Source organism: Monodon monoceros, unplaced genomic scaffold, assembly GCF_005190385.1.
Source record: "Monodon monoceros isolate NGI ecotype Baffin Bay Population unplaced genomic scaffold, NGI_Narwhal_1 Super_Scaffold_1, whole genome shotgun sequence".
Classification (NCBI taxonomy): Eukaryota; Metazoa; Chordata; class Mammalia; order Artiodactyla; family Monodontidae; genus Monodon; species Monodon monoceros.
This window is the reverse complement of record NW_021703765.1, coordinates 40,082,713-40,097,794: the sequence shown is the minus strand read 5'-3', so window position 1 is coordinate 40,097,794 and position 15,082 is coordinate 40,082,713. Positions and strand designations below refer to the sequence as shown.

The 15,082-nt window shown below is 36.4% G+C and overlaps 1 protein-coding gene across 1 annotated transcript in view; it reads right to left on the bottom strand.

Annotated features, from left to right (window-relative positions):
* CCDC178 (coiled-coil domain containing 178) overlaps positions 1–15,082 on the bottom strand; it is a 370,122-nt gene that overhangs the window by 245,668 nt on the left and 109,372 nt on the right. The gene's annotated exons all lie outside the window — the stretch shown is intronic.

Below are 15,082 nucleotides of genomic sequence, written 5' to 3'. Positions count from 1 at the left end.
ACATCTTGGAACCTCTTATTGAGGGAGGAGCTGTCTTGGATTTAAGCTGTCCTCCATATTCAAAAGAGATGTATAGCTTTGTAAAGAAGAACAGTGGAGGTTGAGAAATGTCTCTAAAATTCCTACTTCATTACTGAACCCCTCATCATATCACAGAGTCTACACAGACATTATAAAGAAACAAGTCAGTAAGTCTCTCCTACAACCCTTCCTTTTCTTAGTATAGCAACCCATCAAAATTACACTCTCCTAAAGTAAAAGTTACACTCTCCTAAAGAAAAAAAAGTAACTCCAAAGAAGGAAAGAGGAGATAAAGAAACTATTATCTTTAAATATTACTTCACCTAAGGACATAGCTATACCTAAAACCAATTTATACAATGATGTATTTTGATAATTTAAAAGAAATTGGTTGCCTTTTAAAAAAATAGATCTTTAAAGGAGTATAATTGCTTCACAATACTGTGTTAGTTTCCATTGTACAAAAAAGTGAATCAGCCATATGCATACGTATATCCCCATGTCCCCTCTCTCTCAAGCCTCCCTCCCACCTTCCCTATCCCACCCCTCTAGGTGGTCACAAAGCACCGAGCTGATCTCCCTGTGCTATGCTGCTGCTTCCCACTAAATAACTATTTTACATTCGGTAGTGGATATATGTCAATGCTACTCTCACTTCACCCCAGCTTCCCCCTCCCATCCTGTGTCCTCAAGTCCATTCTCTAGGTCTATGTCTTTATTCCTGCCCTGGAACTAGGTTCATCAGTACCATTTTTTTTTTTTTTTTTAGATTCCATATATATGTGTTAGAATATGGTATTTGTTTTTCTCTTTCTGACTTACTTCATTCTGTATGACAGAGTCTAGGTCCATCCACCTCACTATAAATAACTCAATTTTGCGTTTTATGGCTGAGTAATATTCCACTGCATATATGTGCCACATCTCCTTTATCCATTCATCTGTCAATGGACACTTAGGTTGCTTCCATGTCCTGGCTATTGTAAATAGTGCTGCAATGAACACTGGGGTACATGTCTCTTTTTGAATTATGGTTTTCTCAGGGTATATGCCCAGTAGTAGCATTGCTGGGTCATATGGTAGTTCTATTTTTAGTTTTTTAAGGAACCTGCATACTGTTCTCTATAGTGGTTGTATCAATTTACATTCCCACCAAAAGTGCAAGAGGGTTCCCTGTTCTCCACACCCTCTCCAGCATTTATTATTTCTAGATTTTTTGATGATGGCCATTCTGACTGGTGTGAGGTGATAACTCATTGCAGCTTTGATGTGCATTTCTCTAATAATTAGTGATGTTGAGTAGCTTTTCATGTGCCTCTTGGCCATCTGTATGTCTTCTTTGGTGAAATGTCTATTTAGGTCTTCTGCCCATTTTTTAATTGGGTTGTTTGTTTTTTTGATATTCAGCTGCATGAGCTGTTTGTATATTTTGGAGATTAATCCTTTGTCTGTTGCTTCATTTGCAAATATTTTCTCCCACTCTGAGGGTTGTCTTTTCGTCTTATTTATGGTTTCCTTTGTTGTGCAAAAGCTTTGAAGTTTCATTAGGTCCCATTTGTTTATTTTTGTTTTTATTTCCATTAATCTAGGAGGTGGGTCAAAAAAGATCTTGTTGTGGTTTATGTCAGAGTGTTTTTCCTATGCTTCCCTCTAAGAGTTTTATAGTGTCTGGCCTTACATTTAGGTCTTTAATCCATTTTAAGTTTATTTTTGTGTATGGTGTTAGGTAGTGTTCTAATTTCATTCTTTTATATGTAGTTGTCCAGTTTTCCAAGCACCACTTATTGAAGAGGCTGTCTTTTCTCCATTGTATGTTCTTGCTTCCTTTGTCGTAAATTAGGTGACCATATGTGCGTGGGTTTATCTCTCGGCTTTCTATCCTGTTCCATTGATCTATATTTCTGTTTTTGTGCCAGTAGCATACTGTCCTGATTACTACAGTTTTGTAGTATACTTTGAAGTCCAGGAGCCTGATTCCTCCAGCTCCATTTTTCTTTCTCAAGATTGCTTTGGCTATTCGGGGTCTTTTGTGTTTCCATATGAATTGTAAAATTTTTTGTTCTAATTCTGTGATGAATGCCATTGGTAGATGAATAGGGACTGCACTGAATCTGTAGATTGCTTTGGTAGTTGCCTCTTCTAACATGACAACAGATACAGTGGTTTTATCAAATAAACATGTAATAATGGAGCCAAATTAAAAATGCCTCTACAGACTGGAAAAAAATATACTGTATTCCAGAATAGAGTGTTACATTTGAACTTTGTCTGAAAGTAACTGAAAAATGTGTGTGTGTGTGTGTATCAAGGAGATGAGTTGGGAAATAGTAAGGCATGAAGATGAAATGATAAACTATCAGCTTATACATAATCTTTAAAGGCATAGTAAGAAAATTAGTGAAGAATGTTAAGCAAGGTGTCTGTTGCAAAAAGGCCACTCTGGTTGCAATGGGGATTAGTTTGTGTTTCCTTAAAATTCATTCATTCATCCTTTGAAGTTTTTTTTTTTTTTAATTGTTAGTAAGAGAGAAATCTATTGTTTAAGTGAATTCAAGTCCTTGAACTTATATAAATTAACATCGTTCAAGAAAAACTTGTGAATATAAGGCCAATAAAAACTGTAGGCAGTATATGAGACATTATAAAAAAATAGACCAGAAGTCTGAAGGTGCAAGAGTAAAACAATTGCATTTCTTTGAAAAGAAGGGAAAGAGTCCCTTGAAATTTTGAAACCTGTATTTCTATACAAAACCAACTCAACCTATTACCAGTGGACAAATCTGCACTCTCCATCAGAAAAACATCTGGAGTTTCACTCTTTCCTCTCGGGGAACTCTTTCAAGCTCTGTTTTCTGCCATGCCCCAAACCTCTGTGACTCAGAGAGCAAGGTCAAATGACTGGTCACCAAAACGGAAAAATAGCTGTTACTTACTGCTTGGGCTGACAATTTCAACTTCCACCAGCCACAGGGAGTGTTTCCAGCCAGATGCTCAAGGCCTTCCCTCAGTACTATCGCCTCCCTCCCACTTCCTGGAAGTCTGATTGGTGCACCAGGGCACTGGCAAGATGCTGGGAAGTTTACCAGTTCCTAGGAGAACTACTGACTTACCATGACCTTCAAAACATCCTAGAACATGCCAAAGAGTGATATAAGGTGATCTCTGATGGTCACAAGTCTCAGGCCACACAGTGAAATATCTGAGCGAGGTGACTTATTTGTCTTCCCGTTCTGTTGTCACAGGCAGCATTCTCTGTAAAGCTGACTCTGAGGTGGGGTTTGGTATGCAGGATTCTTATTAAGGAGTGCACCTGGAATCAACTCCTGTTGGACTGGAGCGGGGACCAGTGGGAAGACAGGGAGAAGATCAAGGACTGGGCAGAAACACAGGCTGAGCTGCAAAGCACTCAACAACGACCTCAGTCAGCTCCATGGGGAGTCCTGGAGCAAGAAGGGGCCTTCGGCTTTGCCCCAAGTCAGACCAAGGTGGCAAGGCTACTCCTCTATTTATCAGTCGTTGGATATGAGCTGTCCCAGGAAGGGGAATGACCTTAAGCAAAGTGACTTAACTGATTCCTGAAGTAGAATCTGGGCAGTTATGTCCACTAAACAATACATATATATGTCATGAATCCCCTTGATAAAACTACTATTAGTGCTACTAAGACTTATGACTAAAGTATTATTATTACCTGCCTACTATGTAGAGTTACCTTGTTTCAACTTCATAATGAAATCCATGAAATTGCTATTATTGTCCCCTTTTGTAAATGGGAAAACTGGGACAGATTATATAAATTGCCAAAAAGCAAAGAGGTAGCACACATTGGAAGCAGGATGCTAATCCACACTGAGAGCCCAGGGACTTTATCTCATTGACTTAGGATCTCAGTGACACCTGGATACCTAGGACCCTTCAACGTGAGTGGAATATTTAGTGTAGAGCCTTCTGACTCTCATGTCCTTGCAAAGCCGGCCTTTCCATGAGACTTTCCAGGCAACAGGATTGTTAGATTCTGTAACTCAGCCGCTTATTCCACAGATAGAGGAATGGAACTGAGACACTGTGTTCAAGAGGTGTCAATCTGCCAGTGATGCCATAGCTGGTTCTCAAACAGAATCTGCTAAGAAGGTTATGAACACTGGGGATATGTTGCTTTTTTAATTCTGCAACTCTGTGACATAAATCACAGCAAGATCCTTTTTGAACCATCTCCTAGAGAAATGGAAATAAAAATAAACAAATGGGATCTAATGAAACTTAAAAGCTTTTGCACAGCAAAGGAAACCATAAACAAGATGAAAAGACAACCCTCAGAATGGGAGAAAATATTTGCAAATGAAGCAACTGACAAAGGATTAATCTCCAAAATTTACAAGCAGCTCATGCAGCTCAATAACAAAAAACGAACAACCCAATCCAAAAATGGGCAGAAGACCTAAATAGACATTTATCCAAAGAAGATATACAGACTGCCAACAAACACATGAAAGAATGCTCAACATCATTAATCATTAGAAAAATGCAAATCAAAACTACAATGAGATATCATCTCACACCAGTCAGAATCGCCAACATCAAAAAATCTACAAACAATAAATGCTGGAGAGGGTGTGGAGAAAAGGGAACACTCTTGCACTGCTGGTGGGAATGTGAATTGGTCAGCCACTATGGAGAACAGTATGGAGGTTCCTTAAAAAACTACAAATAGAACTACCATACGCCCCAGCAATCCCACTACTGGGCATATACCCTGAGAAAACCATAATTCAAAAAGAGTCATGTACGAAAATGTTCATTGCAGCTCTATTTACAATAGCCTGGAGATGGAAACAACCTAAGTGTCCATCATCAGATGAATGGATAAAGAAGATGTGGCATATATATACAATAGAATATTACTCAGTCATAAAAAGAAATGAAATTGAGCTATTTGTAATGAGGTGGATGGACCTAGAGTCTGTCATACAGAGTGAAGTAAGTCAGAAAGAGAAAGACAAATATCGTATGCTAACACATATATATGGAATCGAAGAAAAAAATAATGTCATGAAGAACCTAGGGGTAAAACGGGAACAAAGACACAGACCTACTAGAGAATGGACTTAAGGATATGGGGAGGGGGAAGGGTAAGCTGTGACAGAGTGAGAGAGTGGCATGGACATACATACACTACCAAACGTAAAATAGATAGCTAGTGGGAAGCAGCCGCACAGCACAGGGAGATCATCTCGGTGCTTTGTGACGACCTAGAGGGGTGGGATAGGGTGGGTGGAAGGGAGGGAGACGCAAGTGGGAAGAGATATGGGAATGTATGTATAAGTGATTCATTTTGTTATAAAGCAGAAACTAACACACCATTGTAAAGCAATTATACTACAATAAAGATGTTAAAAAAAAAAAAAGAAAAGAAAAAACTACCATACGACCCAGCAATCCCACTACTGGGCATATACCCTGAGAAAACCATAATTCAAAAAGAGTCATGTACCACAATGTTCATCGCAGCTCTATTTACAATAGCCAGGACATGGAAGCAACCTAAGTGTCCATCAACAGATGAATGGATAAAGAAGATGTGGCACATATATACAATGAAATATTACTCAGCCATAAAAAGAAACGAAACTGAGTTATTTGTAGTGAGGTGGATGGACATAGAGTCTGTCATACAGAGTGAAGTAAGTCAGAAAGAGAAAAATAAATACCGTATGCTATTTATACATATATATGGGATCTAAGAAAAAAATGGTTATGAAGAACCTAGGGGCAGGACAGGAATAAAGACGCAGACGTAGATGACACGAGGAGGGGGAAGGGTAAGCTGGGACGAAGTGAGAGAGTGGCATGGACATATATACACTACCAAACGTAAAATAGATAGCTAGTGGGAAGCAGCCGCATAGCACAGGGAGATCAGCTCGGTGCTTTGTGACCACCTAGAGGGGTGGAATATGGAGGGTGGGAGGGAGACGCAAGAGGAAGGAGATATGGGGATATATGTATACATATAGCTGATTCACTTTGTTATAAAGCAGAAACTAACACACCAGTGTAAAACAATTATACTCCAATAAAGATGCTAAAAAAGAAAAAAGTGTGGTCTTCTTAGTAAAACACTATTGCACTATCATTGAAAACGTTCAAAAAGAGAGGCTGGACAATGACAAAGAGCTACAGTAGTTGTAAAAAGATTTCTGGATTTAATCATATAAGTACCACTTTTGAGAATTTGCTGTACCCCAGGCAATTTCCTAGAATGTTTTATATATACAGGCAGCCCTCGTCTTGTAGGATGCCATGCTTACTGAAACTTGTGCATGTGGGGACCATGCAAAATAGGAACATGGCTCAGATATGTACAAGTTTCAGCTAACTTGATGCTGTGCAAAGTGAGAGCTGCCTGTGTGTATGTGTGTGTGTGTGTGTGCTTGCGCATGCATGCATCTGTATGTAAGTGAATCATCATATCCATTTAGTGACCTAGCTACAGTTGTCCACATTCAAAGATGAGAAAACTAAGATCATAGATGTCATGGCACTTGCCTCATGACTAACACTCAACAAGTATCAATACTCAAGACTGCTGATACTACAGCTTGGGCACACTCTATAGCACTTTGAAGTAAGCCCCCTACTCTACCCTCAGTTTCCAGTACTCTGTCTGGTACACAATATTTGCTGAATGAACAATTTATTGAACAAGTGCATTAACAAATAGCAAAAATTGCTAAAATTTCAGGGTTTTTCAAATTCAAAAATGTTTTTTAAAAATCTTTTTATATGAGAAACTTGCCTTTCATTAAAATATCATAATCATATTCTCATTCATAAATAGCATCTTGAGGAGAGTAAAACAAGGCCTATAGGATGTTTTCCCTGAGACCTAGGGAAATAGTTGAGGTGGTAGGAAAGGCAGGGAGATAAGTAACTGAATAAGAACTGCAAGAAGAGTGCCTTTTTCAGGAACACGGCCTGCAGCCCAACCAGTGCCAGGCTTTTCGGTTTTTCAAATTGCCAATGTGTGGTAAAGAGAATGAAAGCCCAGTAACATCACCATTTCACACCTGTTACAATAATGGATTCAACCAAGAATTACCAATGAGTGCTAAGTCCACTGGATGAAGACTTTTTGGAAACAAAGATAGTTGCATATTCTTGCAAAAACTCAGTTGAGTACTTATTAATCATAATAGCGAGATGGATAAACCTGTTGACCACAACTTTAACCAACTGATCAAACTTACTATCACTAGTTATGAGAAAAACTTATACAGTGTGTTTTGTGATATATCTCATTGATACAATATTATAACTTATATAACATTCCTGCCAAAAGTGTTTTACCTGAATGTAATCATGAGTAAACAGAAAGATAAGTCCACACTGAGAGAAATTCTGCAAAGTAACTGGCCTAGACTCTCTAAAAAATGTCTATGCAATGAAAGACAAATTTAACAAAAATGTAGAGGACACTGTAAGATTAAAGGGGACTCAAAGTTATAACAGATAAATGCGATACATGGTGCTCGACTACATGTAGCACCCAACTAGATCAGAGAAGTTTGCATGTGGACTATGTATTTCTGCCTCAGCTCTAAATCCTTAGCTCAAATTTTTAACTCTAATTGGAGATACTGGAGCTGGGTCTAGTAATGTAAACAGTTTTCTTTTGCCAGCTGGAGTAAATGAGGCTTTATCAGTAGAGGGCGTGGAGGGGCTTACGAGGCAGCAGCAAGGGGCTTCCCAGCCTTGTTTTGGTTTCGATTGATTTCTACTTCCACTTGCAGAACTGCTGTCAGCTGGTCTGTGAAGAACCAATAGTGCTCGCCTTCCAGCCAGGTGCTCTACCCAGAAATTCCATTCAAACTCCAGTCAACCTTCGCCAAGTTTCTCTGCTTATGGACCATCCACTGAACACTGAACACCCTTTCCTATAAGGCCTTATTCTGCTTTGCAGGAGGCAGCTTCTTCCACAATTGATCCTTATGTGGATACTTTCCTGCATCCCTAAAGGCTGTGGCTGCTCCCTACGTCTGCTATTCCTACATTCTTTAGAGCAGGGGTCTGCAAGTTTTCCCTGTAAAGGGCTAGATAGTAAATAATTTAGACTTTGGGTCTGTAAGGTCTCTGTTTCAACTACTCAATTCTGGTTTTGGAAAAAAGAAATAAAAATGTATAAAAAGATCACTTTGAAGAGTTTGAAGGAAGCCGAGGGAAAGGGGGTGACAGCATCTCAAGAGGTTGGGAAGAGCCCACACTGAAAGTCACCTTTGACCTGCTGCCTGGCTTTAGCAGCCAGATACCAGAAGGTGGCAGCAGAGGGCTATTCTAGTGGAAGAGACTCCTGTGCTACACGAAAGGACAGCTGAAGAGCAAAGCATGGAACAGTCAATGCTATGTGTCCAGAGACCCACGTTTAAAGAGAAAATGGGAGGAGACACTAAACATAAATAGATCTAAGCGCAGAATCACGGATGTAGCATCAGTTTGATTTCAGAAGGGGCACTAAGAAAAAAGCTGTAGAATTCATTACATAAGGCATGAGACCACGAACAGAGAGAAACAGACTTTAAAATTAAGAATTAAAATCATAAAGGAAAATTTGGGATTTGGGCAAATAACTCTGTGCTGGGCTGAATTAGTGGGGCAGGGCAGCTCTGACTGGGCACTGCCAGGGCAGTTTTTGGTGGTCAGGACCCTAACAGACAATCCAGGTGGCAGCCCAACTTGGTAATATCCAAAAATAAACACAACGATGCTATTTTATCTTTCTTTTTTTTTTTAATGAAGGTATATGTGTCTTTTTTTGTAGAAATATTTTTAAATTAAAAAAAATTAAAGTGAACCCCCAAACCCAAAGATACACATTGTGACTTTTTGGTGTATTCCTTTTTTAGGTCCACAGATTAAATATTATCTTTGGTAGAGTCAGCCTAATAAGGTCTTTTTCAGCCACTAAAAAAACAGAAATTCCATTAATTTTTTAAATTCTAAATTAAATGAATTTGCAATTTATCCTTGTACTCATATATTTATCTACTACTCTATTTCCTAGAAATCTGTGTATTTAAATTTTCCTACTATATGTTAACTATGTATTCATGCTTTCCATAAACATTTATTGAGTACCTACTTTGTTCTAAGCACTGTTAGGTCTAGCGATGCAGCAGTGTACAAAACAGACAATAATTCTTGTCCTCCTGTAGCATACTTTCTGGCAGTTATTATGTAATTAATTATAAACCTTTAAATATGCATCTTTACAGTTTTTGTCCGTCTTTGTTATCTGGTGACTTTAAGTCATATTTTTAGAAATAATGTTAATGAATTATAGATTATGAATGTATTTAAAATTCTTTACTTACACTGATAAATTACTTTCCAGAAAGGTTCTGTCAATACTAATTTACAGTGAGTTGGAAACTCCAGCAGCTTATGAGAGTCGATATATCAATGTCTTTGCCTTTATCAAATATTAGTTTTCATAGATGTAAAATTGGGATAACATACTCTTTTCTACAAAATTACTGTGAGAGTTGAAGATAACACATACAAAGGAGTTGACCCAAGGCAGTATTCGCATTAAGCATTCAACAAACAACTATTACTTTCAGTGTGTTTTTCAGAATCTACACATTTATCAGGAGACAGACATGAGTTAAATGTGTCAGCTATTAAAGGCTGTCCAAAAAAGTTAAGGTAGCCAGCCTCCTTCTATGAAATGTTCTTTATGTTGTTTATCCCTAATACTTTTGAAAATATATTATCTGTTAGGCTCCAAGTTAAATGTTTTATATACAATATTATTTATTTATCACACAAAGGTACAACAGAAGTATTGTTACACTCATTTAAGAGATGAGAAACCTAGGCTCAATATGGTTAAGTAATATTCTCAAAATAAATAATTAGCAGAACCAGGATTTAAATTAACAAAACATTTGACTCCAAAACCTATACTCGATCAACAAAATCACATTTCTCTTTGAAAAGGGAGAAAAAAAATAGAAACAAAATCCACAGATTGAAATGGAAATGCTGAAGAGCTAATTCATCACCTCTTTTCTAGCAAACAAATCTGTAATCCAGTAGAATGGAAATGGAAGTTATGTTTTCATGTAGTTTTTGCACCAAGTCAAATAAAGTTTTTTTCTGTCCTCAAATGTTTGCACCATCAACATGCTTTATTTCTATCATATTTTTCAGGTTTATTTACTCCCTCATACACGTGTCAGGAAAATAAACTTTTCTGATACTTAACTAAGGGGATACCCAGCTGCCATCTGAAGGACTTACATCTTAATATACCTTCACACTACTTCTGTTTTATCTGTGCCTTAATGCTTTTTCCCAGCAAACATGTACCACTAATTGGATGCTCCCAATATTACAGTTAATGGCTTCCTTTCACTCAACTTTGACAAAGTATTCTGCCTCTGAATGTAGTAGGGAAGAATCTTAGTAAACTAAAATCAAATGGAACAAACGTAAAAGAGTACAAGATCTAAGTTGTAAATATGTTTCATAGAAAGGGCTAAAGAAAAGTGATTATGCTAGCAATTAAAAGCATAAACGACTCTGAGCTTCTAGGCTGCTTAAACCAGAGGGGAACATGAAACTTTAGAGAATGCCTAATTATTAATAACAGAAGGAATACAATTTTATCAAGACAAGTTTTCTCTTAGTTCTGAAATCTAAAGTAAACTAGGTGCATAGATCTTTGACCATCTTGAGCAGTATGACCATATCTCTCATTAGTATGAAAAAATAAGCAGCAATGGTCAATTTTGACCATTACTTTTACCAACCTTTGTTAAAAGCCAAGGATGTAATATCAGCTCATAACTCAATAAAGGCTATTGCACATGGGTCAAAAGTAATATCCTCTAGATTTGACTAGGAAGCATAAATTCTCAAGAATCAAAATGAATAAATTATCAGAATGTCCATTTTATAACCATTTTAAAAATACCACCAGTTTCACCTGGAATTGTGATAGAAGTTGCATAGTGCACAAATCAAATTTTGGCTTATTAAAGTTGTTTTGTTCTGTCCATTGAACAAAATGGACTTGCTCTAAAGAGGCCTGGAGTGGCAGAAATTATGCTCTTCAAGAAAGCTTTTTAGAAGGTTTTGATTTTTACTTTGCTCAAATAAAGGCCCTATAAACTTTGATTCACAGACGAACAAATAGTATTTGAAGGCAGGGCCAAGATTTTTCTCTAAAAAGGAGTTAAGGGTTGGTTGAAATACTTGAAAAAGAACTCAAGCAAAGTCACAAACTTCTAAACTGTAAAGTTATAGACCATATTACTGTGGCCAAGAACATTCTAAGGACAACACATTGTCTTTTCCTAGCATTAAAAATACTACTCAGCCATAAAAAAGAATGAAATAATTCCATTTGCAGCAACACAGATGGACCTAGAGATTATCATACTAAGTGAAGTAAGTCAGACAAAGGCAAATATCATATGATATCACTTATATGTGGAATCTAAACCATGACACAAGTGAAATTATTTATGAAACAGAAACAGACTCACAGACATAGAAAACAAACTTATGGTTACCAAAGGGGAAAGGAGGTGGGGAGGGATAAATTAGGAGTTTGGGATTAGCAGATACAAACTACTCTATATAAAGTAGATAAACCTCAAGGTCCTACTATATAGCACAGGGAACTATTGATACAGTCAATATCCTGTAATAAATCATAATGGAAAAGAATATGAAAAAATACAAATATATTTATGTATAAATGAACTACATTCCTGTACAAGAAACTAGCACAACATTGTAAATCAACTATACTTCAATTTAAAAAAAGAGAAAAAATGACACTTAAACATCTAAACAAACTTTTAAAAAAGGAATCATACACATATATGTATAACTGAATCACTTTGCTGTACACCTGAAACTAACACAGCATTGTTAATCAACTATACTCCAATATAAAATAAAAAGTTATAAAAAAGGAATCATACAATGTCTGTGATCAGACAACAAGGGAATTAAACTAGAAATCCGTAACAGAAAGATAACTGGAAAGTCCCTAAATATGTGAAGACTAAAAAGCATACTTTTAAATAATACATGGTCAAGGAATCAATCTCAAGAGAATTTTAAAATATTTTTGACTAAATAAAAATTGGGACGTAATTTATCAAAATTGTGATATGCAGCAAAAGCAGAGCTTAGAAGGAAATTCATAGCATTGAGTGCATATATTAGAAAAGAAGAAAGATTTAACATCAAAAATCTAAGTTTCCACCTTAGGAAACTATAAAAAGAAGAGCAAATTAAATCCAAAGTCAGCAGAAGAAAAGAAATAGGAGACATAATTACAGGTCCCATGGATATTGTAAGGATAATAAAGGAACACTGTGAAAAACTCTTTGCTGAAAAATTAGATAACCGAGATGAAATGGACCAATTCCTTGAAAGACACAATCTGCCAAAACTCATACAAGAAGAAACAGATGATCTAAATAGGTCTGTTAAAGAAATGGGATCAATACTTAATAACCTTCCAAAACAAAGGCATCAAGCCCAGAGGCGTTTATTAGTGAATTCTACCAAACATTTAGGAAAAAATGATACTAATTCTCTACAATTTCCTTTGGAGGATAGAAGCAGAGGGACTACTTCCTAACTCACTCTATGCAGGCAGCATTACTGTAATACCGAAACCTGACAAAGACATTACAAGAGAAAACTACAGACCAATATCTCTCATGAAAATAGATGTAAAAATCCTCAACAAAATATTAGCAAATCAAATTCAACAATGTGTAAAAAGAATTATACACCATGACTATGCAGGATTTATCCCAGGTATGAAAGGCTAGTACAACATTTGAAAATCAATTAATATAATCAATTATATCAACAGGCTAATGAGGAAACAATCACACGTTCGTAACAATAGGTACAGAAAAAGCATTAGACAATATCCAACATTCATTTGTGGTAAAATCTCTCAATAAGTTAAAATAAAGAGGAACTTCCTCTACTTGATAAAGAATATCTACAAAAAATCTACAGCTACCATTATAGTCAATGGTGAAAAACTCAAAATTTACCACTAGGGTCGGGTACAAACAAGCAAAGATGTCCCACCTCAACAATCCTTTTCAGTATTGTATTGGAAATCCTTGAAAATGCATTGACAAGAAAAGCAAATTAAAGATATACAGATTGGGAAGGAAGAAAAACTGTCTTTGTTTGTGAATGACATGACTGTCTATGTAAAAATTTGAAAGAATTATCAAAAATACTTCTGGAACTAAATAAGCAATTATAGCAATTAACACAAGGTTAATACACAAATATCAATTGTTTTCCTATATAATAAAAATAAACAAGTGCAATTGTAAATTAAAAACACAACATCATTTAAATTAGTACTCCCCTTAATGAAATACTTAGATATAAATCTAACAAAATATGTAAAAGAGCCATACAAAAAAACTAAAAAACTCTGCTGAAATTAAAAAACTTAATAAATGTAGAGATATTCCATGTTAATGCATAGGCAGATTCAACAATGTTAAGAAGTCAGTTCACCCCAACTTGATCTATAAGTTCAATTTATCCCCTATCAATATCCCAGCAAGTTATTTTGGGAATACTGACAAACTAATTCCAAAGGAGAGGCAAAAGACCCAGAAGAGGCAACACCATACTGAAGAAAAACAAAGATGGAGAGCTGACAACACTCAATATCAAGATATACTACTAAGCTACAGTATTTAAAACAGTGTGGTATTGGCAAAAGAACAGACAAATAGATCAATGGAACAAAACAAAGAGTCCAGAAATAGACCCACAGAAATACAGTCATTGATCTTTGACAAAGGAACAATGAGTACATAATGGAGCAAAGAAAGTCTTTTCAACAAATGAGGCTGGAACAACTAGACATCTACATGCAAAAAAACTGAAGCTAGTCACAGACTTTACACCTTTCCCAAAAATTAATTCAAAAAGAATCACAGACCTAATTGTAAAACGCAAAACTACCAAACTCCCAGAAGATAATAACATAGGAGAAAACCTAGATGACCTTGGGTACGGCAATGACTTTTTAGATATAACACCAAAGGCATGATCCATGAAAGAAAGAATTGATAAGCTGGACTTCATTAAAATTAAAACTTCTGCTCTGTGAAAGACAATGTCAAAAGTGAGAAGACAAGACACAAAGCAGGAGAAGGTTTTGCAAAAGACACACCTGATAAAGGGCTGTTATCCAAAATATTATTGAAAAAACCTGAAAACTCAATAGTAAGAAAATAAACCTGATTTAAAATATATCACAGACCTTAATGGACATCTCACCAAAGAAGATATACAATGGCAAATAAGCATATGAAAGATGCTCCTCATCACGTGTCATCAGAGAAATGTAAATTAAAACAACAGTAAGCTAGTTCTACAAACCTATTTCAATGGCCAAAATCGTGACCACTGACAACAACTATTGGCAAGGATGTGAAGTAACAGGAACTCTCATGCATTGCTGGTGGGAATGCAAAACAGTACAGCCACTCTGGAATCCAGTTTGGTAGTTTCTTACAAAATTAAATATATTCTTATTAAAAGATCAAGCAATTACATTTCTTGGTATTTACCCAAAGGAGTTGAAAACTTATATCCACACAAAAACCTGCACATGGATGTTTATAGTGGCTTTATTTTATTTTATTTTTATTTATTTTTAACATCTTTATGGGAGTATAATTGCTTTACAATGGTGTGTTACTTTCTGCTTTATAACAAAGTGAATCAGCTATACATATACATATAGCCTCACACCTCCTCCCTCTTGCATCTCCCTCTCATCCTCCCTATCCCATCCCTCTAGGAGGTCACAAAACTCTGAGCTGATCTCCCTGTGCTATGTGGCTGCTTCCCACTAGCTATCTATTTTACATTTGGTAGTATATAAAAGTACATTACACTCTCTCACTTCGTCCCAGCTTACCCTTCCCCCTCCCCGTATCCTCAAGTCCATTCTCTAGTAGGTCTACGTCTTTATTCCTGTCTTGCC